This window comes from Culex quinquefasciatus, chromosome 2 (assembly GCF_015732765.1).
Source record: "Culex quinquefasciatus strain JHB chromosome 2, VPISU_Cqui_1.0_pri_paternal, whole genome shotgun sequence".
Taxonomy (NCBI): Eukaryota; Metazoa; Arthropoda; class Insecta; order Diptera; family Culicidae; genus Culex; species Culex quinquefasciatus.
The window spans coordinates 148,895,477-148,922,438 of NC_051862.1; the positions used below are offsets into that span (position 1 = coordinate 148,895,477).

Below are 26,962 nucleotides of genomic sequence, written 5' to 3' on the forward strand. Positions count from 1 at the left end.
AAGCAAGCATATTTTTAGGAATTTATGATCCCTCCAAATGATGTATACTTGTTTAGTCATTAAAACTACGAGATTCTGTATCCGCAGTAGGTTTGATTTTTTGGCATTTCCACGCCTTTTTTTTGCAAAATGCATCGGAAAATCTGATTTCACATTTCCAATCAGTCAGAACTACCCTACCCCAACGACGAAGTAATTGCGATCCAGCGAAATCAACTGAAAGTTGATCCAAACTTGCATCGACGACGACAAAAAGGCCCATTTCCAGCGCAATGCGCACACTGATTGAGCCCCCGTCGGTAAGTTGGTTGTGGGAAAAGCTTCGGCCCAGCCTCTGTCTTTGCATGACAAGCCCTGCCTATGATCTGGGTTTGAGGCTGAAATCGGAGAGTTGCCATCGAGCTGGTTTGTTCTACATGCAAGATATGGTATGGAATATCTTTGGTAGATAAATGAATGGTTGATTACTCTCAAATTACTAACGTTGCACACCAACTACAGATCGTGACCTATTTTAAACACTCTTCCCCAAAAACCGTTTTCTGTGAATTTTCGAACATTTTTTTTTGTATTTTGAATCATCAGTTTTAACTTTGTCGCCTTCGTTAGGGTGACACACTAACCTCTGACTAAATGACACTTAAAAGCTCAAGTGGGCCGAGCTTCCTCCACCCCGTGGTGCAAGATGCAGAAACCATAAAATGTGATATTAAAATTCAATCTGCTTTTGCTTTGGTGTTTTTTTTGTACCTGACCGCGGTCGTCGGAACTAAGTCACTTTTCCGTCGTCGGTGCCAGTTCCAGTTCCCATCATTTCCAATTGTTGTTGCTGGCGTTGTATGACCGCATTCAGGTTGATGCCATCAGAGCACCAAACAAAACCGACATCTTCAGTGCGGCTTGGTGACGAATGAAGAGCACGAGGCGATCTTTTTCGAGGAATGAACGCGGGCCAACCCGTTGCAGGGGGAATTCAAGTCACTCAACAAAATTATAAAAAGTTGGAACGTAAATTTATGTTGAAAAAGTGGAACTACTCATAACAAGAGGTCACGTTACAAATTTAATGATGTTAAATTTTCTCGATGTTTTAACTGTGTAAGGTTGAGTGTCAATTTCGATGTTCTACAGTGTGTTTTCGAATTGGTTACGGTACGTTTTCTTGATAATTAGTTTTGTTACTGTTCGGAGGAAATTATGTCTTCATACTTTGGTAGAATGGTCTAATTTATGCAGAACTAACCTTTAGGCATGTTGTTAGATATGTTTTCCCAGCTTTGTGGAAGGTATTGAGGAATGTTTTGCCGAACGTACCTTATTCTGAAATTAAAAGAAAAAGAAAACAGCGTTAGTAAAATTTAATAGTTGATTAACTTTAATTCAGCCTTTAGAAGCGAACAATTCTCTATGAAATCCGACGACGAAGTGCATAAATTTTATTTCTTTATATTTATTTTTATATTTGGCTCAAATATTGTGGAGGCCTTCTTTGTCATTGGTTCACCCATGCTAGTCTCCATACAATTTTGGCTTTTGTCCATACAAATGGTTCGTAAATATTCCAAATTATTTATCTTTTGAAGGAATTTTCTGATCGATTTGGTGCCTTTGGCAATATTGTAGGTATTGACTTTTCAGAAAAAATATGCATAAGAATTTTTGGCCAGAATATAAATTGACCGGTTTAAACAAAATTCAGTAACTGTTTCTCTTAACCCTTTTTTTATTAAAAAAAATGATTTGATTTAGAAACAAAATCACAACTTTCGAGCCATTGAACGGCACGAATAAAAATTTGTCCGCCGAGTTATGATTTTTTGAAAAGAAGAAGTGCGCAAAATCAAATTTGCAATCAATATGTACTCTACAGAAATAATGATAAAGGGCACCGTTTCCGAGATATGGTCACAAAAAGTTTTTTTTTTCAAGAAAAAATTACAGCTTTTGATTTTTTTTTTCTAAACATATCTAAAAAAAAAGTTCAGAATATTCCCATAAATTTCAACTGTGAATCATTTAGATTAAAAAAAATCTGAATATTTTTTTTTTTTTTCAAGTATTCAGAAATTTCACAAATGTTTCATTTTTTACAATGAAAATTGGACCTGTGGTTGAGAATCAGTGAATAAAAGAAAGACAAACAGAAAAATTCAAAATGTGTTTATTAATTATTTTGTTTATTACATGTTTTTCAAATGTAAACATTGAGTATATCCCACATATTCCAATGAACATTGAAAACAGTAATAAATTGAATTGAAGAATTGAAGCTTTTGAAGTCTCACGCAAACAGTAAATATCTCAGCAACTAGTGGCTGTATTTTCCATGTAAAAAAGGAAACATTGGTGAAATTACTGATCTTTTTGGAAAAAAATATTCCGAAAAATTCGGAATCGAGACCAATATTTCAAAAGAGCCAGATATTGAATATTACGCCCACTCAAAGTTCAAAATAAGTTTAAAAAAAAACTTTAAATGCTCTGTTTGATTGAAAATATAAAAAACGATATTGAATGCATTCTAAAAAGATAAACATCTCATTTATAAGTTTTTCATTGAAAATTTAAATCTTTAGCATTTAGGCCGTTGCAAATATTTTTCGAAATTCATGTGTCTTCAAAATCGGTCCGGAAAATCAGGGCGCCAATATTTTTTTTTCCAAGAACATCTAAATTTTAATAGAAAAAGAACGCATTTTACTGCGTTTAAAATCATATTAAGCATATTTAAGGTCGATCAATAATATTTTATTGTTTGGTTAAATCCCGTACAGTACTGCAAAAAGTTTTTTCGAAAAAAATATTTCGCCTATACTTTGATATTTTGAACACTAAAGATTGCAAAACATCTGGGCAGGTGTGCAATGCATTTTAAAAAAACTTTTTCCATTCAAATGTTAAAACCATGGCTTGTAATTTCAATTTTTATTTGCTGGCCCCCTCTTTACTTTGGCCAGAGTCGAGGGACATAAACTTCAAAAAAATCACTCATAACATGTTTGAATAAATGTTAATTTTTGGTTGGTAGCAGGGATGGAATAATCGCAAAAGAGAGAGGAGGCGCATCACGCAAAATAAAATCGCTCGCGAAATTCTCCCAGAACGTCCAAAAAAATTCTTTTCATTATGATTATCCCATCGCTGGTCATAATTTATGAAATTTACAGCCCAAACGCGCAATCTACTTTGATTAGATATTTTAACAAAAACAACATTAGCAACCAAAATTGATTTAAAAAATGCAACGAAAACATAAATAAAATTGTAATTTTCACAAATTATTTGGGTAGGATTCAAAATTTAAACAGTATGTAACAGTAACAGTAAATAATGCTACAAAGAAATTCCAAAGTTCAACAAAATTCAATTTGCAAAAAGTAACCATTGTTACTTAGACTTTGATCTTAGACCTTTGCTCATCACAAAACAAATGTCTTAACTATTCTGATTAAAACTTGATTCTATTTAAATTACTAGTGAAATTTGTCTGCTGAAAAAAAACTTGTATTTATCTAGGACTTGAAATTATAAAATACTTTTATTATAACATGGCAAATTTTTGTGATTTTTGTTTAATTGTTTTTTAGTTCTTCGGTTCATCAAGTTATTTTTTATTGACAATTTGTAACCAGACCATGTAGCACCATTTCTGCTATTTTGTAAGCACGAAGCAAAACAAATTGACCCCCAACTCCACATTCTTTCCCACCAGATGGGACGCCGCGGCTCATTTCCTCATTGTTTCTCGTGAAGAATTTTGCACGTGACTTCCCCCCCTAGTGGACCATAACGTGGGGGGATGCCCCACGAGCAAATTTGAACCAACTTCAAACAGTCCAACAGACAATAAAGCAAATCGGTTCGTGATTCCGATATAAAGTACCTCCCCCACACGTACAAATAGTTAGAAAGGGTTTTGCAAAAAAAAACAACAAAGAAGTGGGTGCACCTTAAGACTTCAGCAAAGACTTAAAATTATGCTCCGCCAACTTGCAGAGTGCAAAAAGTTAGGAAGGAAGAGGATTCGAGAAATTGTCGGTGAACTTGGCAGAACTTGGCCAGGAAGTTGGGAAGCTAACTATAGCTCGAAAGGGGAATAAATTGTGGGTGGGTGGTTGTTTATCAAGATTTATGTGTGCGAAAAGCTAGAAACAAGTCGTTGCCAAACGGTTCATGTTTCTTACCGGGTTAGTTCTGCCCAATGGAAGCATCCTCAAATGGTTGGTGTGACCCTCAAGTGGCTATTTTTCACAAAAAAAATTATAAATTTTTTTCAGTGTGTAATCAAGGGTTAACCGAAAGATGTTTCCAATTCCAAACGGACCACCCTCGTCTGTATGACCAACGGCCTCCAGTAATTGCGATTTTCCGTGTGTCGACATCTGGTCAAGTCAAGACACTACGCGCAAGAGAGAGAAAGGTTTTGTATCTTTAATTAATACCACGATGATGAATTCGGAGAAGCGACCAGCCGGTTGGTCCAAAGCAGCAGAACGTGCCCAAAATGGGTAATAAACGCAATATGAACTCCAGCATCCCCGGCAGAAGGCGAGGACATTAATATTTCAACCGTATAAATATTTTCTCGCTGCTCTCTGATGTTAATCAATTCGGAAGGCGGAACGACTTTTCATAGCCGTTAAACATGCGTTACGGACCACTCTGATGGGCTCTTTATGGCAGATCAAGGGTTGAATTAGATTAAACCTACGCGTTGAAAACGCAACAGCAAAAAACTTGTCAAAAGTCCAATAAAAAAAGAGAATCATCATCTTGTCGCGACTTGAGGAAATCAATTTCTCAAAAAAAGCGACTGACTTTTAACGGTTAGGAGTTGAAGCCTGCAAGCGACAACAAGATCGTAATAGCCATAACCATTATCACCTTCATAAAATGGGGGAAAACTTTAGCTTTCCGGCGAAAAGGGAAAAGGGGTAAGCACATAAAAAGCTCGCTCGCACAGTGCGTTATACAGAAAAGGGATTAAAACTTTCCCGGTGTCTTTATGGCATTTAGCCGGAATCCGTTCAGGTTCGTCTTCTTGTTTGAAATTGTTAAATAGGCGGTTTACCACCAGGCTTCATGCAAAGGGGATATGCATTACTTTAGTTTTTGTTCGAAATAAGAGAGCCTTTATGTGGAGCTGGTGAACAGGATTAGCAAGTCCAACAAGCAGGTTAAGTTTTTGACTTGAAATCATAAATAAAAATAGAGTTGTGAATAAAGCTCGAATCCAAATTTTGAAATTAATTTACATAATTTGACTATCTGCTAAAATTAAAAATACATTAATACCTCAACTTGTTAGTCCATGGTTTGTTATTGCTGAGATATTCTTTACTCCAGTTTTTGGTATAATTTTTTCGTTTTACCAATGCCCCTTTTCTCTACTCTGAGTTTCGTGAAACCAGGTAAGAGTTCGTGTGTACAAGCTACTCTCGTCACCTTGACTCCATGACACTAGTGGCATTAATTTGGTAAACGATCTAATCCAAACACGAAACTCTCACGCGTTAGGTAATGCTAAACTGATGACTTTGCCAGGCCCCCCCCCCCCCCAAATTGACCAATTGTATAATTCTCCAAGAGACTCCCCTTCGAAAACAAAAAAAAAGCCCACTTAAAACGAGATGATCAACTCTAATTACACCTTCGGCCATCGACGAGCACAGCAGATACTAATGCACATTAGTGCACAAACCGCTCATCTGAAGTTGTAACACAGTGAAGAGTGGTTCAGAGCTCCTCTCACCGAACGAACTCAGCATGTTAAAGGATTGTGGCGCGCGACACGCGAAAACATGGTTCATCAATTAACGCCGTTTTTTGATGGACGGCTCCAGGTCAGGATTGCGCGCCCCCTCCGCAGTCAAAACCACCTTCTTCACCTGAAACTTCAATCCCTCCCCTGAGATATACTTTCAGCGCAAACCTTCGGCGCGTGAGACATGCATTTATTCACGCGTTCCGCCGACAAAGTAACGTGCAAAAGAAGTGCGGTAGGGTGGTTCAAATGATGAAACGACATCTTTTTGTTTCACAGCCACTATGCGACCTCATTTTAGCCAAATTTGCACATTACCGTCATATCCTATCAGCACTACCAATCATAGGCTTCGACGATTCAGTGTTGCATGTATAAATTCGCTTAACAAATAAATCATCAAAACTAGAGCTGGAGCGAATAGGTAATAGTCGTTGGCCATCAACGGCGCCCACCAAGTCATTTTATAGATCTCGGGGGAGATGTTTTCAATCTTCTATGACGAATCCTTCTCCTAGATTAATAGAAGAATTGCATTAAATTGAAAACATGCTTTAATTTAAAAAAAAACTACACAGAAAAAAAATAAGTAATTTTTGAAGCTGTAATTTTGAAAGGTTCAATATTACCTCTTCTATGATGTAATTTTACCTCAATTTAGACTGAAAAAGTGACATTACACCAGAAAAGTGGTACAATTACACATATCCAAAGGTAAAATTACACCTTTTTTCTGACATAAAAGATGTACCCCTTCCCAGATGTAATATTACCATGATTTTTTTTCTGTGTATTTTGCAAATAAAATAGAATCATTTAAGTCTAAGTTATAAGCAAGGTTGTCAGATCAAAATAGCAGAAATCTGGCCTTTCACAAAAAAATCTGGGAAAATCTGGAAGACCAAAAATTTTACAATTATAGATGGGGAAAGGGCGGGAGGACATGGATTAATTCAAAAGCTTGTAAAATTCTGATGTTTTAATTAGTTTTCGACCTCAAAAAGATTTTCTGATTTCAATTGAACTTGTTAATTTTAATCAAAAAAATATTTAAAATCTGTCAAAATCTGACTCATACAATGGAAAATCTTCAATCCGGCAGACGCTTGAAAAATCTGGCATTACAAGATTACTCTGGAAATTTGGCAACCCTGTTTAAAACTTATAGGAAATAATTTGAAAAGATTAAATTGGGGAAGCTGTACTGAATATAAAAAAAATGATGATAGCATGGACATTTTATTTATTATAAACTGAAGAATTTTAGAAAAAAATTCACAAATTAAATAGTTAACATCAAAAAAGGAAACCATTTATTTATGTTATCTGGGTAATTCTCTACCAACTCACACGAAATCGGGAAAAGTTTCCCCGACCCCTCTTCGAGTTGCGTGAAACTTTGTCCTAAGGGGTAACTTTTGTCCCTGATCACGAATCCGAGGTCCGTTTTTTGATATCTCGATATCTCGGGCGGTACGACCCCTTCCAATTTTGAACATGCGAAAAAAGAGGTGTTTTTCAATCGAAAAAAACACTAAAAAAGTTTTAAAAATTCTCTCATTTTCCGTTACTCGACAGTAAAAAATTTTAGAACATGTCATTTTATGGGAAATTTAATGTGCTTTTCGAATCTACATTGACCCAGAAGGGTCATTTTTTTCATTTAGAACAAAATTTTTCATTTTAAAATTTCGTGTTTTTTCTAACTTTGCAGGGTTATTTTTTAGAGTGTAACAATGTTCCACAAAGTTGTAGAGCAGACAATTTTAAAAATTTTGATATGTAGGCATAAGGGGTTTGCTTATAAACATCACAAGTTATCGCGATTTTACGAAAAAAAGTTTTGAAAAAGTTTTTTTTTTTTACTGTGAACAGACACGGACCACTGCGACACTTGCGTATCTATTGTAGTATGATCTGTTCTCAGGTTTTCTGTTTTGCTGCTATACACAGCCTGCCGAACGATCGTCTTCCGTAGCGCTATTGTTTGAGCGAGACAGTTTTTGACGAATTATTCGAGCAGTTGCCCCCTCTCATTCCCCAAACCAATCACTCAATGCCATGCAACACGAGCACGAGAGACCGATCCGAAGACGTGGAGATGAGCGAGATTGAGGGGAAATCTCGTTTATTTTTGACCCATCTAGAGATCGTTACCGATCATATAGCCCAATCTTCAGCTCGAATTTTGCCTGAGAGCATGTGACCGAGTCGAAAGTAGCATTTGAAGCTCTTCTCTGCTTATTGTTACAGAGTTCTTCAACGCTCAGACTCAGTCGCCAACAGATCGTCCGAGAGATTGGATGTGATGGGTTTTGGGGTGGCTTGGGACTTGACAAATCAATTCCCGCAGCAGCCGAAATCCCCTTTCGACCGCCACCTACCCCTTTTGCCTCGCCAGATGGGTTTCAAGCCATCGACCTTCCGCTTACAAAGCGAAACCCGTACCACTAGACCACGGGAGCTCGGCTTTGAAAAAGTTACTTTTTGCGTTTCACTTTGTTTCGCCGTTCGTGTCTGTCGCGGGTGACCATGAACGGCCATGATCAACGACGAACAATTTTTTCAAAACTTCTTTTCGTAAAATCGCGATAACTCGTGATGGTTACAAGCAAACCCCTTATGTCTATATATCAAAATTTTTGTAATTGTCTGCTCTACAACTTTGTAGAACATTGTTACACTCTAAAAAATAACCCTGCAAAGTTAGAAAAAACACGAAATTTAAAAATGAAAATTTTTGTTCTAAATGAAAAAATGACCCTTCTGGGTCAATGTAAATTCGAAAAGTACATAAAATTTCCCATAAAATGACATGTTCCAAAAAATTTTACAGTCGAGTAACGGAAAATGGGAGAATTTTTAAAACTTTTTTAGTGTTTTTTTCGATGAAAAATACGTTTTTTCGGAATTCTGAGTACGCCATCAAATCGGGCGTCTAATTTTACATAAAAGTCCCTTTGACATCAAATTTCTATCTCATCACCGTTTCAGGCTGCAAATTATTGAAAAACACCTCTTTTTTCGCATGTTCAAAAATGGAAGGGGTCGTACCGCCCCTCCGTCACGAGATATCAAAAAACGGACCTCGGATTCGTGATCAGGGACAAAAGTTACCCCTTAGGACAAAGTTTCACGCAAATCGAAGAGGGGTCGGGGCAACTGCTGTGTGAGTTGGCGGAGAATTACCCATCTTACAAAACAAAACATTCGAAATTGATGTGATGAACCTAGAAAATATCAATTTTCAAACAAAGATCACCAAATAGAAGAATAACAACAAGGCGAACCCAATTTTTTAAACATATTTTTATGTTTAAATCGTTCTTAAAAAAAATATTTGGGTCAAGAATCCAATAGAATGTATTTTAAAGAAAAATGTAAGTTTCAGTTGACAAGATTTCCGTAGCATTCTGTAATGTAATAATACATTTATTATTATGCTTAGCAAATCTCCTAGAAATACCCTACCTCGGGCAGACGGTAATAACATAATTCATGCCATTTCAATAACAAATACTGTTAAAATAACAAAAAGTGTTATGGAATCTTCTTGAAAAATCCATTTTTGCATAAGTGTTTAATAACACTTTATGTTATCATAACAAAATTTGTTATTGGTCTGACATTCGTTAAAAGCCAAAACAACTTTGGAATAACATTTTTTGTTATGGAAGAATAACTCCAACTGTTATTGGGGTGATCGGATTAGTTGTTAAAATAACAAAAAATAATAACAAAGATTTGTTCGAAGAATAACTAAAAATGTTATTAGTGTGTTATTACAATAACAATCCAATAACAAAAATTTCATAACGACGAATAACAAATTTTGTTATAAATAACATAAAATGTTATTGGCCTAGTATTTTCAAATAAAAAAATGTTATTCCCAAGTTATTGCCGTCTGCTCGGGACTTCTGATATTTGGAAGGTTGAAAATATTGTTGGCTGAATATTCTCTCCTAGTTGAGTAATTCTACCTAAATAAATGTTTTTTTTTATGAAATTCAACAGAAACTGAAGTGAAATTACACATAAATGCGCAAAAGATTTTTTTTATTATTTAATAATTTTCAAAAAAATTTTTAGTCTACTTTTGAGCAAAGTCCCAGCAAGGGAAAAACATATTTGGTAGCGTTGCCATTTTTTTTTAAATAATTATATTTGGAAAACTTTGTAAAAAACTTTTTGGTAACGATTATCCAATTCCTTGTAAAGTTATGGAAATCATCATTAATCAATGATTGCCAACTAGGACGTCAATGATTGTACCACAAAAATATATAAATTTTGAGACGCAATTGATTTAGATCCAAAATTCCACAACCGGCACATGCTGATTCATGTTGGTGTAGGAATTCGTTAAATTGAATTCAATACAGAGCATTTTAGAGTAATAATCAATTTTCTTTGAAACTGATCAACGGCTTCACCTTAAACAAAAAAAGGGGATTATTTTTTATTCGAAGAGTTCAGAAAATTTTCTGTATACATTTATGTAAGAAACTTAAATGATTGATTGCTGAAATAAAGCCACAAAAAGATAAGAAAAAACTGAAAACTGGAAAAATAGGTTTTTTGTTCACCCTAATAGCGCTCAATTTTCAAATGCCGACATCCCTGCAACAATTGATTCGATTAACAATGTCAGAAAATGAAATTTATTGAATTTTTTGAGTAATTCTCTGCCAACGCACACAGCAGTTTCCCCGACCCCTCTTTGATTTGCATGAACTTTGTCCTAAGAGGTAACTACCTCGTGACGGATGGGCGGTACGACCCCTTCAATTTTTGAACATTTGAAAAAAGATGCGTTTTCAATAATTTGCAGCTTGAAACGGTCATGAGATAGAAATTTGGTGTCAAAAGGACTTTTATGTAAAATTAGACGCCCGATTTTATGGCTTACTCAGCATTCCGAAAAAACGTATTTTTAATCGAAAAAACACTAAAAAAATTAAAATCTCTGCAATTTTCCGTTACTCAACAGTAAAAATTTTTTTGGAACATGTCATTTTACGAGAAATTTAATGTACTTTTCGATTCTACATTAACCCAGAAGGGTCATTTTTTCATTTATAACAAAAAATTTCATTTTAAAATTTCATGTTTTTTCCAACTTTGCTGCAAATTATTGAATACACCTCTTTTTTCGCATGTTCAAAAATTGAAGGGGTCTTACCACCCCTTCGTCACGAGGTATCAAAAAACGGAACTCGGATTCGTGATCAGAGACAAAAGTTACCTAGTAGGACAAAGTTTCACGCAAATCGAAGAGGGGTCGGGGAAACTTTTACCGATTTCGTGTGAGTTGGTAGAGACAACTTACATTTAAATAGGATATAAATTAACAATTAACATGGATTACCTATTAATGTAAGTTTTTAATTTTAAATTATAATATTTTTATGTTGAAAATTAACAGAAACTATTGAGTGTTTAGCAATGTTTTATCAGTTACATGACTGTAACCATGCCTTGCATTTAAATTCTTTTTACTCGGTAAAATTTAATATCAAGATTGTTTTTTTAACAAGAAAATGCAATAAATTATTTAGTCTAAAAGTCAAAGGGGATGATTAATCATTTGAGTTTAAATTGGGACATTTATTTTGAACCCAAATCCGTTTTAATTAGGCAAATAACTTTAAAAAATTCATAAGCAAAAAACTGTTACATTCTTGACCCACCCTACCTTCCCCACTATTTGGGGGTGTGCGATACCCATCAGCTGAGAGCAGCAACCGAAAACAAAAACAACAAGAGCATGCCTGCCAACTCCGGGAGGGGGGAAACCGTAAATCAACCGACCTGTCGGCATCGGTTGCGCGCGGTAAACGGCGGTTCAGGTCACAAAATCTGGCGCAATCCGGCGTGCCTTTCAAGTCGCGTATGATCTTTGCGTACTGCGCGCACCGAAGCGCGGAGTCTTCGGTCGGGTTTTTAGTGTCATGCAGGAGGGAACATCAGCAGCGGCGGGAAAGCTTGACGAGCTTCCCCCGTAATGAGCGTTAATCCGGAGTTTGAACAGTAACTTTGGGAGGCGACGACGACGACGGTGTCCCGGTTGGAAAATCCTGTTAAAAGCACCGGATGTGTGGTTTGTGGTGAGGTTAACACACTGAAGAAGGAGGTAAACTAGTTGAATTGAAATTGATCTTTGTTTAACTAGATGTTATTCGATTGAAACTGATGCTAAAATCATAACTTCTAACAATATTGCTGAAAAATGATTTTATGAAATTTAAATACCTTTTTGATTAAAATTGATTTTTAAACACTTCTCAAGTCAATGACCCAGCCAAACCCTACTATGTTCCACAAAACTTAGACCTTCTAACAAAACCATTATGAGGCCATAAGTCCGTTTCGTTACAGACTGAGCTCCACCTGCGAAAAGATCGATTGCCGTCAAATCCAGCAGCAGAAAAGGGTAATTTTGAAGAAAAAAAAGCCCACTGCCAATAAGCCAACCCGCCAACCAGCTAAACTAGATCCACCAATTACCTTGAGCAATATCCAGCCAAATTATTGTCATAATTGCATTATTTTGACGTGCCTAAACCGAACACACAGAAAACAGAAGCATTAATCCACCCCTGGTTAAGCCCCCCTCTCAAGCAGCTCACCGGCTCAGGGTGGTTTACTCGTCATGCGCGGACAATTGCCTACCTGGACTTCAACCGCAGTCAGTTGGGCAGTATGGACAAAGTGACCAACCTTTTTTCCAACTGCTGGGCAGAGAGCACATTTTTCTGAAAATTATGATGATGACCGTTTTCGTGGTGCCTCAACGAGCGATGATCACTCGGCGTTCGCTCTTGTTAATTACACTGAATTGCAAAAAAAATGCTTTTATGAAATTCACCTTTTTAATTCCGAATCCTTAACCTGACAAAAATATGCCAATATCACCGAATTTAAATTTGAATAAATATATTAATAGAAGGTATAGGGTACGTTATCCATTAGTGGACCCCTTTCCTATACTGGACCCTCTGAAGTGTTTTTGATGAAAAAATCAATAAAATAACAATTTCAAGCGTGTTTTTGTCTACAAATCTTTTATTTGGCATGTTCAGCATAATTTTAAACAATGTTGGCTGACATTGACGTGTCCTTTCAGCCAAAATAAGTGTTTTGAGTTCGACATCTGAAATCAGCCATGGCCACTAGCATTTTCACAACAAAACTGCATTTATATTTAATGATTGAATTAACTATTCAATCATTTTTTGGCTGATTATTCAACTTCAGCAGGTCGAAATAATGTAAGTTTAAGAAACTTTACTAAAATAAAGCGAAGAACTGCTCATTTTCGAGCAAAAATTAGGGGGGTCCAATATAGGACAACGAAAATCTAAACTTTTCCAAAAGTGGACCCCTGTTAATTTAACTTACAAAAATAAAGAAAACTGTGTATTTATGCAAAAGTTTCTCTTAAATATACAATAAATGCTTGTTGTAATCAACCTAAACGCATATTTTTTCAATTATGAGTATAAATATAGCTGTATTCATGTTAAAAGTACTAAATATGCTGAAGCCGAAAGAATTTATAATTAATCAAAACTTTAGTTAATGGTACTTAACTGAAGCATCATAGTTGCAGTTTGAAATGATATTTTATAATAATAAATCAATTACAAAACATTTTTTTTAAATAAACATGCGTGGTTTTATCAGCAACTGTAAACAAATCTATTGTTTAGTTTCGGTCAATCATTTATGTAATTAATATGGAAAAAAAATGCATCAAAATTACTTTTTTAAATAATTTGTATGTTTACAGTGGTTTTTGTAACGTTTTCTCTGATCTTTTTCGGAAATAAATGTGTTTAAATGTCTGTTAGGTTTTTTTGTTGTTTAAAGCCAAATTTGTTAACAAAACATATTTTTTCATGATGAAAAGTGAGCAAAATCCATCTTTTATTCATTATATCTATCATTAGACCCACAAAATGCATCAAAACATCAAATATCGGTTAAATCAGGTATAAAAACAGTTTGCCTATAGTGGACCCGGGTCCACAATCGGATTATGGACCTGGGTCCACTATAGGAAAAGGGGGTCCATAACAGGCAAAAAAAACTTTTTTTTTTCAAATGGCTATTTTTCTGCTCAAAAACAAAAAACTGATGAAACAAATACTCAAAATTGTTCAAAACACTCCAGATTCCATTATTTTGTTCAAAGGGTTATGAAAAAGTGCTTAAAATATTGAAAATTTGTGAAAAATGTGCTTCGGCTCTACTAGGGAGTCCACTAATGGTTAAAATACCCTAATCACCACATTTAGGTTTTTAAAGTTGCTTCCCTGCGAGAGTTTTAGCTCGAGTCTCGAGTTGATTTAGGCTCGAACTCCAGCCAAATCGACTCGAGGCTCGAGCTGAAATTCGGTAGGTTTAGACTACTTATTCAATACCAATTTTTTTCTTTTATGAGTCATATTTCAAAAAGTCCTATGCGCCTGAAATTCTTATGTTGATGGGAACTTTTGAAATAAATAAATAAAAGCTATAAATCTTCAGAGTTACACTTTGTGTCATGGGTTTGTCCATGAAAGCTTTATACAAATTTGACAGATTCCCGTCAACCCTTTCTGGCCTGAATTTTCAAAAATATAATGATTTCAGTAAATTATGGGAAAATGATTCTAATGACCATACGAAAATTATAGGCAAGTTTGACAAATTTTGATAATTGGGTCATATGACCCATTTTAGAAATCAATCAATAAAAATCAACTTTGAGAACAAAATTTCAGAGCAATTTGAAGTGGTGGGCAAACCTGTAAGGACAATTCTGGAGGAAAAAACATACACTTAAAAAATAAGCACATTTGACATTTGAACATAAAAATAAATTTAAAAATTTCATTATTTCAAACATTGTGTAGGTTTAAAAAGACAATTTTTGAGCAATGACTCCAAAAAGACAAAAAAAAGAGCTGCCAGTTTTTGGAAAAGATCTAAACTTTGAAAAAACTCTGAAAACACGGTCGAAACAATTTTTAGATTAAAATTGGTTTTGGAATCAAAAAGTAATTTACAGAAGTTTGGGTGAGGTGCTTTTCTTCAAAATGTTTGCGAAAATTTTGAATTTTTCGTTTGTTTTTTCAATGCACCTCTAGTTGCTGAGGTACGGCTTATAAAAAGGAATATATTGCCAATTTTGTACCTAATTCGAAGGGGACTGGGCCATTCGGCAGAATGACGGTCGGCGGAATGACGTTCGGCAGACAACCAAAAGGCAGAAAAGGTCATTCGGCAGACAAACATTCGGCAGACAGTACATTTGGCGGAAAAGTACACATGGCAGAAAAATGTTCGGCAGAAAAGGTCAAATGGCAGACAGGGTCATTTGGCGGAACGTCGATTGGCAGAAAAGTACATAAGGCAGAAATGTTCATATAGCAGAAAAGTACATAAGGCAGACAAACAAATGGCCGAAAAGATCATTAAGCAGAATATATCATACGGCAGAATATTATTTGGCAGACAAAGTCATTTGGCGGAAAAATCAAAAATAGTAAATTAACGATATTTTCATGCAAGTTTAAAACTTTTGTTATTGTTTGTTTGGACGTAAAATTTCCATTATTCTTGCATAAGCGTGTACGAAACTTTCATGCAAGTTTCAGCCGCTTGTCTTGTTTTTTTTTTTGTGCTGCAAACACACTAACCGACAAACTCACTTCGCTGAGTTTGTGTTCGCACTTTTGCCTATAAATTTTAAGTTCGATATGATAACCAAAAAAAGTGTAATCGTAGTTGAACAAAAAAATCAGTATGGGAAAGTGTGAAAACGAACACACCAATGTGCGTTTGTCAATTACAGTGAAAGCAATTCAGTCCAGCTGAGCGTTGTCAAAACAAAACATTATTTAGTTCCGTTTTCGAAAGTTTTCCAAACCTCTGCCCCTTCGGAAGTTCCTGTTGGCTCCCTTTCTTCATCCGGGTTTCCTGCAGGAAGTCATAATCTGTAGAAGATGATCACAGCTCGTCAGGGCATCTCAATTATTGCAAGTAATTTAAAGGTATGTTTAAAGAAACAATCCTAATCTGTTATTATTTTTGGCAGGTGGTGCGGAAAAGAAATTTGGGAACGTCTGTCCTAGATGTTGTTAGTCAACACTATTCGTCTGCACAGTTCCTCATTTGCAGAGACGAATCTCATGGCCATGTGTCTGCAGCAGTCGCTCTTGAATCTTAGCCTGGCAAGAGGGAATCAAGTCTGAAACTCCTCCAACAACAACACCTCCACCGGCAAAAGTTTTACGGTCGCGGCGCTTAAGTCTACGGTCAACAAAATGGTTCCTACGTCGTCCTCGTCCAACCCGCTGGTGGTCATCATTGGTGACGGTGAACGTCATCAAGACTACGAACAACCTAATCAGTGAGCTGGCCGGTTGAATCGGTAGTTCTGCATCCACGGCCACGACCGCAACCAGTACGGGCACGAGCAGTGCCGCGAGTCAGAGCAGAAGTATTCCGGTGGAAGTAGCAGTAGAAACTCGTGAAATAGTACCGCAAGTAGCATCTCGGTCAAAAGCAGCACAAACTCGAGCTCGAGTGGCGGAGGTGAATACAGCACCATAACAACGACCAGTAGAAAAAACAGAACTGGTCCGGCAGTACCGATTTAAGCAGTTATTACGGTGGCCACGGCTGGTGGAAATATAAGCAGTACTTTTGAGCACAAGCCCCGCCGGATACGCCACCGCTCAGCTGCTCGACCACAAATCCCGACGGACTGTCGTTGCCACTCCAGTGATAAAGGACTTCCCGACAGTGAGGACTAACGCGTGCTCTGTCGCCTCTCTCCAGCCGTAACTAACATTGTCGTTCTTCTTCTTGTTTGCACACTTGTAGGACGCCGATCTGCCGGGAATTTTCTGCGTGGTCATGCACGACATCCGGTTGGACCTACTGCCCACGCCCGAGTTTGTCCAGGTGCACAAGCAGATGTCCAATTCAGTACAAGGGTGGAGCGCAGGACAAGGAGGACGGCTCGGACGAGCATCTGCAGATGTTCAACATTGAAGACATGTAGAACGCAACCATGTTGGAGTGCGTCGGCGGAATCTACCCTATCTGAAAAAGTCGCTCGAATCGTTCAAACCGAAGAAGGTTTGATGGTGGTGGCGGACAGTTCGCGGGTTATCATCCATACCAACGATAGGTCGAGTGTATCGACGCGCTCAACGGCTGCACCGACATCCAGATTGCCGCGGTTGATAACCTGGATGAAGTCAAACAGTGTGGCAGGCAAACAGTTGACAACGTTCGACTCGTAGAAGTGAGAATGATGAACAAATCGGCCGCTCCACTGCTGTTCCGCGATTCTGATGTAGAATAATCCCAATTTTAATCAAAGTCGTCCAAAAGTGTAGATCGAGCCGCAGATAGCGCTGCATCATCCGTTCAAGTAAAGCTGAGCGTTCAAGCAGCAGGTCAACCTAATCAATTTCTAGAACGGGAACGATTTCGCTTTTAATTTTGTGTAAATACAGTTCGAATAAAGAATTTCGTGTAAATCAAATTTATTAATTTTTGTTTCTTACACTCTATCACTATATCACGACGGAAAGACCTCTTTCAATGCACCGGTTCTGGGATGATTCGCCTCTGGGATGATTCGCTACCGCTGGCGCGCATCGCCAGTGCCATCAAGGATTGCGGCTGGATCGACCTGGACAATGTTCCGCTAATGGTCGCCAACACGCTATCCAGCTCGTGGGATCGCTTGTTTGCAGGGACATCCAAGCTTGCCGTGGAAAATCTGTGCCACAGCGCCAAGGACATCGGCCTGTGGGGCATCTTCTTCATGTCCGATCCACTCAAGTACGAAATATGCTGTTTGACCTGCAGGACCAGGATGCTGTTGTGCATGATGGTTACTGACAGCGAAGTTGACCACGACAAGAACCTAATCATAACGAACATGCTGCAGCAGCTGGGGGCTCGACGCCAATCTGCGAGGACATTGGCCGCCTGATCTTGTGCGACAACCGCCGGATCCGCTGCACGAGCTGAAGCACCAACACCGAAGGCCGGGGCAGGCCCGTGAACAGAATCGGCAGCATAATCCTTGCGTTCTACCTCCAGTGGCTCATGAAGCTCTTGTAGAACGAACTCTCCGGCAGGGGCCACGGGTTTGTTGTCATCGAAGATCTGAGGGCTCACCTTGGTCGAGGCGCACTTTTCTGGAGAGGCAATCGTTTAGTTTTCATCCTCAGCCACCCCAGCTGATACGTCGGCCGAGGACGGGAGAAATCTGCGGAAATGAACAAATGTTTACTGGATCATTCAAACCTTAAAATCTAGCCGCAACTGTTTAAAAAATTAAGCTTAATTTAAACTAAAATCGATTTCGGAATAGTTTTTTGTTGGCAAAAACAATTCGATTCGTGGTTTATTTACTTTGTCGGACTGCTCGAATAAAATCAAAACATTTCAACAGTGTGACCAGTTTCGCGGAAAACTGCATGAACAAATATTTCATGGCAACCCTGACTGCATGAAAAAAATATATTCAGTCGAGCACGACGAGCAGAATGAGCGCGATCTGGCACGATTAGAGATCCTGGATCTTATTAGAGAACGGCCATCTCAAACCAAGAGTACCAATCGAAGCACTAAAACTGTCGAACGGAGGTACCAATCGAGCGAAAAACAACAACGATGAAGGTGCGATGAGCGAATATAGTGGAATTTGACGCGATATGATGCGATTTTTATCAAATCGCGAAGTGTCATTCCCCTCAGATCAGAAACTGTTTTTAATCGGTAAAAAGTTTTACATTAAAATTGAAATAAGGCTTTAGGACCCTATTCATTCCTTTATCGCAATACCAGTTAATAAATAAAAAAAAACATTGATTTCTCGAATAAATGTTAATCAGTATTTATTTAGTAGGTGTATTTCAGAAGCAATAAGTAGTAACAATATAATGGATAAAAAGAAAAAAAAACAGCTTTAGATTTCTGATCATTCGTTCTGATCAGGCTTTAGTGGAGATGGGCGTCAATAGCATCGAGATATTCAATGATGCGGAGTTTCTTGTAATCCTTGACCACATCCAAGAGTTGCTGGTTGTGATCAACCGCGTTCGGATCGACCGTTTTGAGTCCAGCTTGAATTTCGCAAACCTTGCCTTGAGCCGCCTTTTGTTCCAGTTGAAGAGCATTAATCAAGGGGATGATTCTTGACTTTTTGAAGCCCTGTCGAGCGAATCGCGCGTGCCAGCTTTCGTGTCCGTTAGTATCACGCGGCAAGCCAGCTTTAACGTTGGCGTTGACGCTCCACAACTTAGGATCGTACAAAGGAGCGACTTTTCCGCCCGTGGTCGGGTTTACACGGCCGTTCACGTAGATTGCGTCGACATAGTCCATCCATTGTTTGAGTTCTGGGGGTGTTATTTTCTGGAGTTCCATGAACGCTGATGAAAGAATTAACTATTTAGTTACAATTCTCAAGATATTTTAATTCGAAACTCACCATTCGGGATTTCTTTAGATGGCACAAAAGCAAGTGCCTTCACGCGACAGTAGTGCCGATACAGTTTGTAGTTATTGCTAACCTTCACCGCGCATTTGGTTTCAACGTTACGCCACAATGCTTGCGCAAAATGGAAAAAACACGTTGATTGCCTCACGTCGTGGAAAACTTGTCTGAACGCGTTAAGTTGAGCTTGCTCGAAATCAGTGTAGATGCGCTTGGGTCGGAATGAGATATTCATCCCGTTGGCAATAGTCAGGATGCTCTCCATGACAGCAATGTAGAGTTCCTCGCTTTTGGATGACATGAGAACATAAACTGCAGGAACGCTAGTGTCGTGGTTGGGTGCTACCGAGCAATGTAGTGTATACAGCTGACACAGAAGCGGCGAAAGTCCGAACGTGCCATCCCCTGTCCAGTACGTCGCACGTGCCATTCTGCGTAGATCTCCCTCCGTGGTGAAGAGGAACGCACACTGGCCTTTTTCGGATTTTACGCAGCCGTGGTAAAATTTATCACCGTCCAGAGATATGCGTAGGTTCTCTGGTACGCTCAACTCCGCGATGGTCTTCGGGTCTGCGGTGCAAGCTGTACGGGCTCGCTTAATTATTTGTCGTTGAGCGTTCTTCGACATGCGTGCCTGGGTCGCGTTAGAGACCCTAGCGCCGGCTTCGGAAGCTACGCGGGATGGGGCAGCCAGGCTTACTACAGCGTCCTCCTTCAAGAACTGGCGCAGCTTGAGGTCATCAACCTTCATTGGATCTGGTACGTGGCTGTGCGGAGTCAGCTTCCTGGGCTCGTGAATACCACCAGCTGCCACTGTGGTAACTGCCCGTCCGGCACAATACGAATCCGAATTTTTGCCATGCTTCCGATTCCGACATTCCCAATAGTGGGATTCATCACGCTGTAAAAGTAAAATTGAACATTATTTTTTTGGATATAATAGTTCTCGGAAAAGATCCCTATAAGTTTGTATGGATTTCAGTATTTTTCTCAAGTAAGAAAATAGCGGTGAAAAATGAGGTTATAAAACTTGTGCCATCCATAAACTACTCGAAAACATGAGTCAGAGGTATTCAAAAACAACTGACAGAAAGAATCTTGACTCAATGTTGCCAAACGAATGTACCATAAATGCAGTTAAGGTTATGCACGTGGTTTTCTAACCTCACTTTTTTGGCCTTAAGTTAAAGTCGGAAAAGTGACAAATTGTTTTCATTACAACTTACAGTTTTGTCCTTCACGTAGTAATACCCGTCGAGGTAAAGTAAATCTCGGCCGTTAGTTGTCTTCAAGATCCGGGAAGAAACAACTTCCGCCGTGGGATCTTTGGCTCCAACCGGGTTGTCGTCCGCATATGACTCCTCCAGCGTGGAATCTGTTTCTTCCGGAACATTTTCAGCATCTCCCTTTCTGGCGGTACTACTACCTCCCGGAATCCGTTTGGCCTCTTTGGTTGCTTCCTGTGTATCAACGTCATCGTCGGACCAGCTAGAGTCTGCTTGACTACAGGACTGATACTCATCGGAGTCATGGGACCTCGCCAAAATATCCGCTTCGGAATCCTGCGACCTCGCCGAGATGTTCAGCTCCGATTCCTGTGGCGTTTCCGAAATGTCAGCATCGGCCAACGATTCGGCTTGCAGCTTCTTCCGGTTGAGCTTTGTTCCTTGGCACGCCATTTTGCATCCGCTCACTGCAAAGATTTTCAACTGAATGACTGGAAAATTGACGGGCGTCCGATCGAAAACGAAAAATGGCGCGAATGAGGACTAAAGAAAACGGAGAAAATTTGCGCGGGAAGTTTTTTTTTTATTTATATGCACGGTTAACTGAACGTATAAAAATCAAAAATATGTTTTACTGAAAATAATAACAACTTGATTCTAAGTAATGTACAAATTTGAATTTTCAGTTGAACTATTTAATAAATATTATTGCATTTGAACACAACTTATAACCGCAAGAAATAATATTTGTTGCAAAACCGTTGTTGGGTGATTTTCTAGACTTAGCCAAATTTTGTCGATTTATGATTAACCCCAACATTTACTAAGTTTCAGTTTGTGTGTAAAGAAAAAAGTTTTGATGGGCGAAGGAGGCGGATTGCGGCAATAAAAATTTCGGTAAGTAGCGTGAAAAATGGTACTGGCCACGGAACTGGCTCCAGAAGAACTTTTCTGACAACCGGAAGGCCAAACAGCTCCATCCCTCTTGCCAGGAACTTATTCTGGATGGTCACGGAGCCGGCAAAAACATCCGAAGAGCCAAGAAGTATCCTCCCTCTTGCGCAGGGTACTTCTTCCGGATGATTTTGGCAGGTTCCGCGACCATCTGGAAGTAGTCCCCTGCACAAGAGAGAGGATGCGGTTTGGCCTTCCGGATGATCAGAGAACCGGCAAAAATCATCCGGAAAGAGTTCCTAGCGCAAGAGGAATGATGATTCTTGGCCTTCCGGAAGGTTGTTGTCGGTCCCGTAACCATATGAAACTAGTTCCTTGCACAAGAGGGAGGATACTTCTTGGCCTTTCGGATGTTTTTGCCGTCTCCGTGATCATCCGGAAGGATTTTCCATCGCAAAGGGAGGGCTTTCTAAAAGTTTTTGCGGGTTCTGTGGCCCTACACTTTTCCAAGGAGGAAACGCTAGGCGGAAAGATGAATTTACCCCAGTTAACTTATTTTTCTTCTTCAGATATTAGGCGACCCCCTGCGAGACTTTTTGCCGGGCACTTTTTGGAACCAGTTCACGTTCAAGAACCCGAAAAAGACAAAAACGGATGGTGCAAAGGTGGCGAGCAGGTGCTGAGGCGGAAGATTATCGCGTGGCGCAGTACAATGGCGACTACTTGCCGAGCGGATCGTGCAGGTTGCCGGTGCACTCCCTCACCAAGGATCATTGCACCGAGGACAAGCGGTTGAGCTTTAGGTGAGTCCCATTTTTTAACTTCGTTGATCGGATTTTGATATTCTTTTCGAAATTCCAGATTCCTTAAGACAAAAACGCAAACGCATGCGTGAGGCCAAGGCCAAGGATCGGGTGGCCGCCATAAAAGCTGCCGGCGGTGATCAGAATTCGATTCGATTCGTATCTGGAACGGCTGGACGTGCCTGGACGAAGCGACGACAACGCCGACGATTTTGACTACGAGGTGAACTTTATGAACGAGTTCGAACAGGAACTGGCCAAAAAGCGCGAGAAGAAGAAGGAGCGAGCGACTAACGTCATCGCAGGTAGGCTTGGCGGCTTGATTCCTGAAGCCTATTTGAGATTCACAATTTTGATGATTTCAGGAGGACGGCGAGGATGGTCTAGAAGATCAATTTCAGCATGATGGCGAACTACGACGTACCGACGCCGGTCCAGAAGTACGCAATTCAGATCTTCTTGAGCGGACGGGACGTGAAAGCCTGCAAATCTGTACGGTAGTAACAGAATCCAGAAGCATATGGGCAAGTTGGTCCGCTGCTGCCACGCCGGGTTGCCTAGACCCCTTGCTGGACGATGCAGACCGTAGGCTATTATACATGAGATTCGAGGACTACCAGAAGAGTTGCATCGAGTGCTTATTCGAAAATTGTGAAAATATATACTTAAGCATCAAATTTGTTGTATTTATTAATTCTAAAGTGAAATGAAACTTCAGTATTCAACAGCATTTTTCATTGTAAAATTTACAGCAAAACCCATAGTAAAAGCACCAACCATTTGGGACCATCCATAAACCGCATGGACAAGTGTTTTTTTCTTAACTTATTTTTATTAGGTCCTTTCAGGTGCTTGGACCAGGTTAGGACCGAGGGACAGTTCAAAATACATTATAATACATTACAAAAAGATGTTATTTTCCCTCCATACTTGAAAATGTGCCACAGCTCAGTCGAACTGTAGCGCACCTCCTCTCCTTCCGCCGTGGGGGTGGTATCGGCGCCGGCGCCGTTATTTTGTTGACTGCTTCCTGCGGGCCGAGGGCGATCCGGCAGCGGAGGGAACTCCGGCGGCGTAAACGCCGGAACTGCTGGACTCTACTTTTTCGCCTTTCGTACCGGCGGTTTCGGATTCGATGATTGCTGCCGCATCCGGATGAAATCCGCACGCTGGGGGCAGCTTCGGTCCATGGCTTCGTGCGTTCCGTTGCAGTTGGTACACCTCTTCGGCTCGGCTTCATACACTTGGCAGTCGTCCGTCGTGTGGGGACCCCCACAGCTGTTGCACCTGGCCTTGAGGTGACAGTTCCTGGTTCCATGGCCCAGATGCAAGCAGTTCCTGCACTGGGTCACGTTCGGCCGCTTGTTCCGGTAGGCCTCCCACCGGATGATAGTGCTTGCCATTGCAGAGAGCTTCTTCAGATTGGTGCATCCCTTGGGGAAGATCACAATGTCATATGGACACTTTTGATGGAAATATTTTTATTATTTTTTTTTTTTTCACTGGGCCTAGAAGACCTTATTCGTATGCAGTTCCATTCGAGTTAGCGAATCAGTTCTGTAGTCAATTTTATATCCTCGGCGAAAAACAATTATTTAATTCAAAAACTACACAGAAAAAAGTCATGGTAATATTACATCTGGGAAGGGGTACATCTTTTATGTCAGAAAAAAGGTGTAATTTTACCTCTAGAAATGTGTAATTTAACCACTTTTCTGGTGTAATGTCACTTTTTCAGTCTAAATTGAGGTAAAATTACATCATAAAAGAAGTAATATTCAACCTTCCAAAACTTATCAGTGTTGCCAAGCTCAAAACATACGTTGCCAGCTTAGACCAGTCTCCCTATTTAGGGTCTCTAGTGGCAAGCACTATCATCCGGTGGGAGGCCTACCGGAACAAGCGGCCGAACGTGACCCAGTGCAGGAACTGCTTGCATCTGGGCCATGGAACCAGGAACTGTCACCTCAAGGCCAGGTGCAACAGCTGTGGGGGTCCCCACACGACGGACGACTGCCAAGTGTATGAAGCCGAGCCGAAGAGGTGTACCAACTGCAACGGAACGCACGAAGCCATGGACCGAAGCTGCCCCCAGCGTGCGGATTTCATCCGGATGCGGCAGCAATCATCGAATCCGAAACCGCCGGTACGAAAGGCGAAAAAGTAGAGTCCAGCAGTTCCGGCGTTTACGCCGCCGGAGTTCCCTCCGCTGCCGGATCGCCCTCGGCCCGCAGGAAGCAGTCAACAAAATAACGGCGCCGGCGCCGATACCACCCCCACGGCGGAAGGAGAGGAGGTGCGCTACAGTTCGACTGAGCTGTGGCACATTTTCAAGTATGGAGGAAAATAACATCTTTTTGTAATGTATTATAATGTATTTTGAACTGTCCCTCGGTCCTAACCTGGTCCAAGCACCTGAAAGGACCTAATAAAAATAAGTTAAGAAAAAAACACTTGTCCATGCGGTTTATGGATGGTCCCAAATGGTTGGTGCTTTTACTATGGGTTTTGCTGTAAATTTTACAATGAAAAATGCTGTTGAATACTGAAGTTTCATTTCACTTTAGAATTAATAAATACAACAAATTTGATGCTTAAGTATATATTTTCACAATTTTCGAATAAGCACTCGATGCAACTCTTCTGGTAGTCCTCGAATCTCATGTATAATAGCCTACGGTCTGCATCGTCCAGCAAGGGGTCTAGGCAACCCGGCGTGGCAGCAGCGGACCAACTTGCCCATATGCTTCTGGATTCTGTTACTACCGTACAGATTTGCAGGCTTTCACGTCCCGTCCGCTCAAGAAGATCTGAATTGCGTACTTCTGGACCGGCGTCGGTACGTCGTAGTTCGCCATCATGCTGAAATTGATCTTCTAGACCATCCTCGCCGTCCTCCTGAAATCATCAAAATTGTGAATCTCAAATAGGCTTCAGGAATCAAGCCGCCAAGCCTACCTGCGATGACGTTAGTCGCTCGCTCCTTCTTCTTCTCGCGCTTTTTGGCCAGTTCCTGTTCGAACTCGTTCATAAAGTTCACCTCGTAGTCAAAATCGTCGGCGTTGTCGTCGCTTCGTCCAGGCACGTCCAGCCGTTCCAGATACGAATCGAATCGAATTCTGATCACCGCCGGCAGCTTTTATGGCGGCCACCCGATCCTTGGCCTTGGCCTCACGCATGCGTTTGCGTTTTTGTCTTAAGGAATCTGGAATTTCGAAAAGAATATCAAAAATCCGATCAACGAAGTTAAAAAAATGGGACTCACCTAAAGCTCAACCGCTTGTCCTCGGTGCAATGATCCTTGGTGAGGGAGTGCACCGGCAACCTGCACGATCCGCTCGGCAAGTAGTCGCCATTGTACTGCGCCACGCGATAATCTTCCGCCTCAGCACCTGCTCGCCACCTTTGCACCATCCGTTTTTGTCTTTTTCGGGTTCTTGAACGTGAACTGGTTCCAAAAAGTGCCCGGCAAAAAGTCTCGCAGGGGGTCGCCTAATATCTGAAGAAGAAAAATAAGTTAACTGGGGTAAATTCATCTTTCCGCCTAGCGTTTCCCTCCTTGGAAAAGTGTAGGGCCACAGAACCCGCAAAAACTTTTAGAAAGCCCTCCCTTTTGCGATGGAAAATCCTTCCGGATGATCACGGAGACGGCAAAAACATCCGAAAGGCCAAGAAGTATCCTCCCTCTTGTGCAAGGAACTAGTTTCATATGGTTACGGGACCGACAACAACCTTCCGGAAGGCCAAGAATCATCATTCCTCTTGCGCTAGGAACTCTTTCCGGATGATTTTTGCCGGTTCTCTGATCATCCGGAAGGCCAAACCGCATCCTCTCTCTTGTGCAGGGGACTACTTCCAGATGGTCGCGGAACCTGCCAAAATCATCCGGAAGAAGTACCCTGCGCAAGAGGGAGGATACTTCTTGGCTCTTCGGATGTTTTTGCCGGCTCCGTGACCATCCAGAATAAGTTCCCTGGCAAGAGGGATGGAGCTGTTTGGCCTTCCGGTTGTCAGAAAAGTTCTTCTGGAGCCAGTTCCGTGGCCAGTACCATTTTTCACGCTACTTACCGAAATTTTTATTGCCGCAATCCGCCTCCTTCGCCCATCAAAACTTTTTCTTTACACACAAACTGAAACTTAGTAAATGTTGGGGTTAATCATAAATCGACAAAATTTGGCTAAGTCTAGAAAATCACCCAACAACGGTTTTGCAACAAATATTATTTCTTGCGGTTATAAGTTGTGTTCAAATGCAATAATATTTATTAAATAGTTCAACTGAAAATTCAAATTTGTACATTACTTAGAATCAAGTTGTTATTATTTTCAGTAAAACATATTTTTGATTTTTATACGTTCAGTTAACCGTGCATATAAATAAAAAAAAAACTTCCCGCGCAAATTTTCTCCGTTTTCTTTAGTCCTCATTCGCGCCATTTTTCGTTTTCGATCGGACGCCCGTCAATTTTCCAGTCATTCAGTTGAAAATCTTTGCAGTGAGCGGATGCAAAATGGCGTGCCAAGGAACAAAGCTCAACCGGAAGAAGCTGCAAGCCGAATCGTTGGCCGATGCTGACATTTCGGAAACGCCACAGGAATCGGAGCTGAACATCTCGGCGAGGTCGCAGGATTCCGAAGCGGATATTTTGGCGAGGTCCCATGACTCCGATGAGTATCAGTCCTGTAGTCAAGCAGACTCTAGCTGGTCCGACGATGACGTTGATACACAGGAAGCAACCAAAGAGGCCAAACGGATTCCGGG

The 26,962-nt window shown here is 40.2% G+C and overlaps 1 protein-coding gene across 7 annotated transcripts in view; it reads right to left on the reverse strand.

Moving 5' to 3' along the window:
• LOC6038927 overlaps nucleotides 1-26,962 on the reverse strand; it is a 200,808-nt gene that overhangs the window by 127,987 nt on the left and 45,859 nt on the right. For 6 of the 7 annotated variants that reach the window (XM_038253088.1, XM_038253089.1, XM_038253093.1 and 3 more), the window contains exon 3: nucleotides 1,315-1,320. The gene's annotated coding sequence lies outside the window, so the exon portion shown is untranslated. Of the gene's footprint in view, nucleotides 1-1,243; nucleotides 1,259-1,314; nucleotides 1,321-26,962 lie in introns of those variants that run through there. The other variant, XM_038253090.1, reaches the window with a different exon arrangement.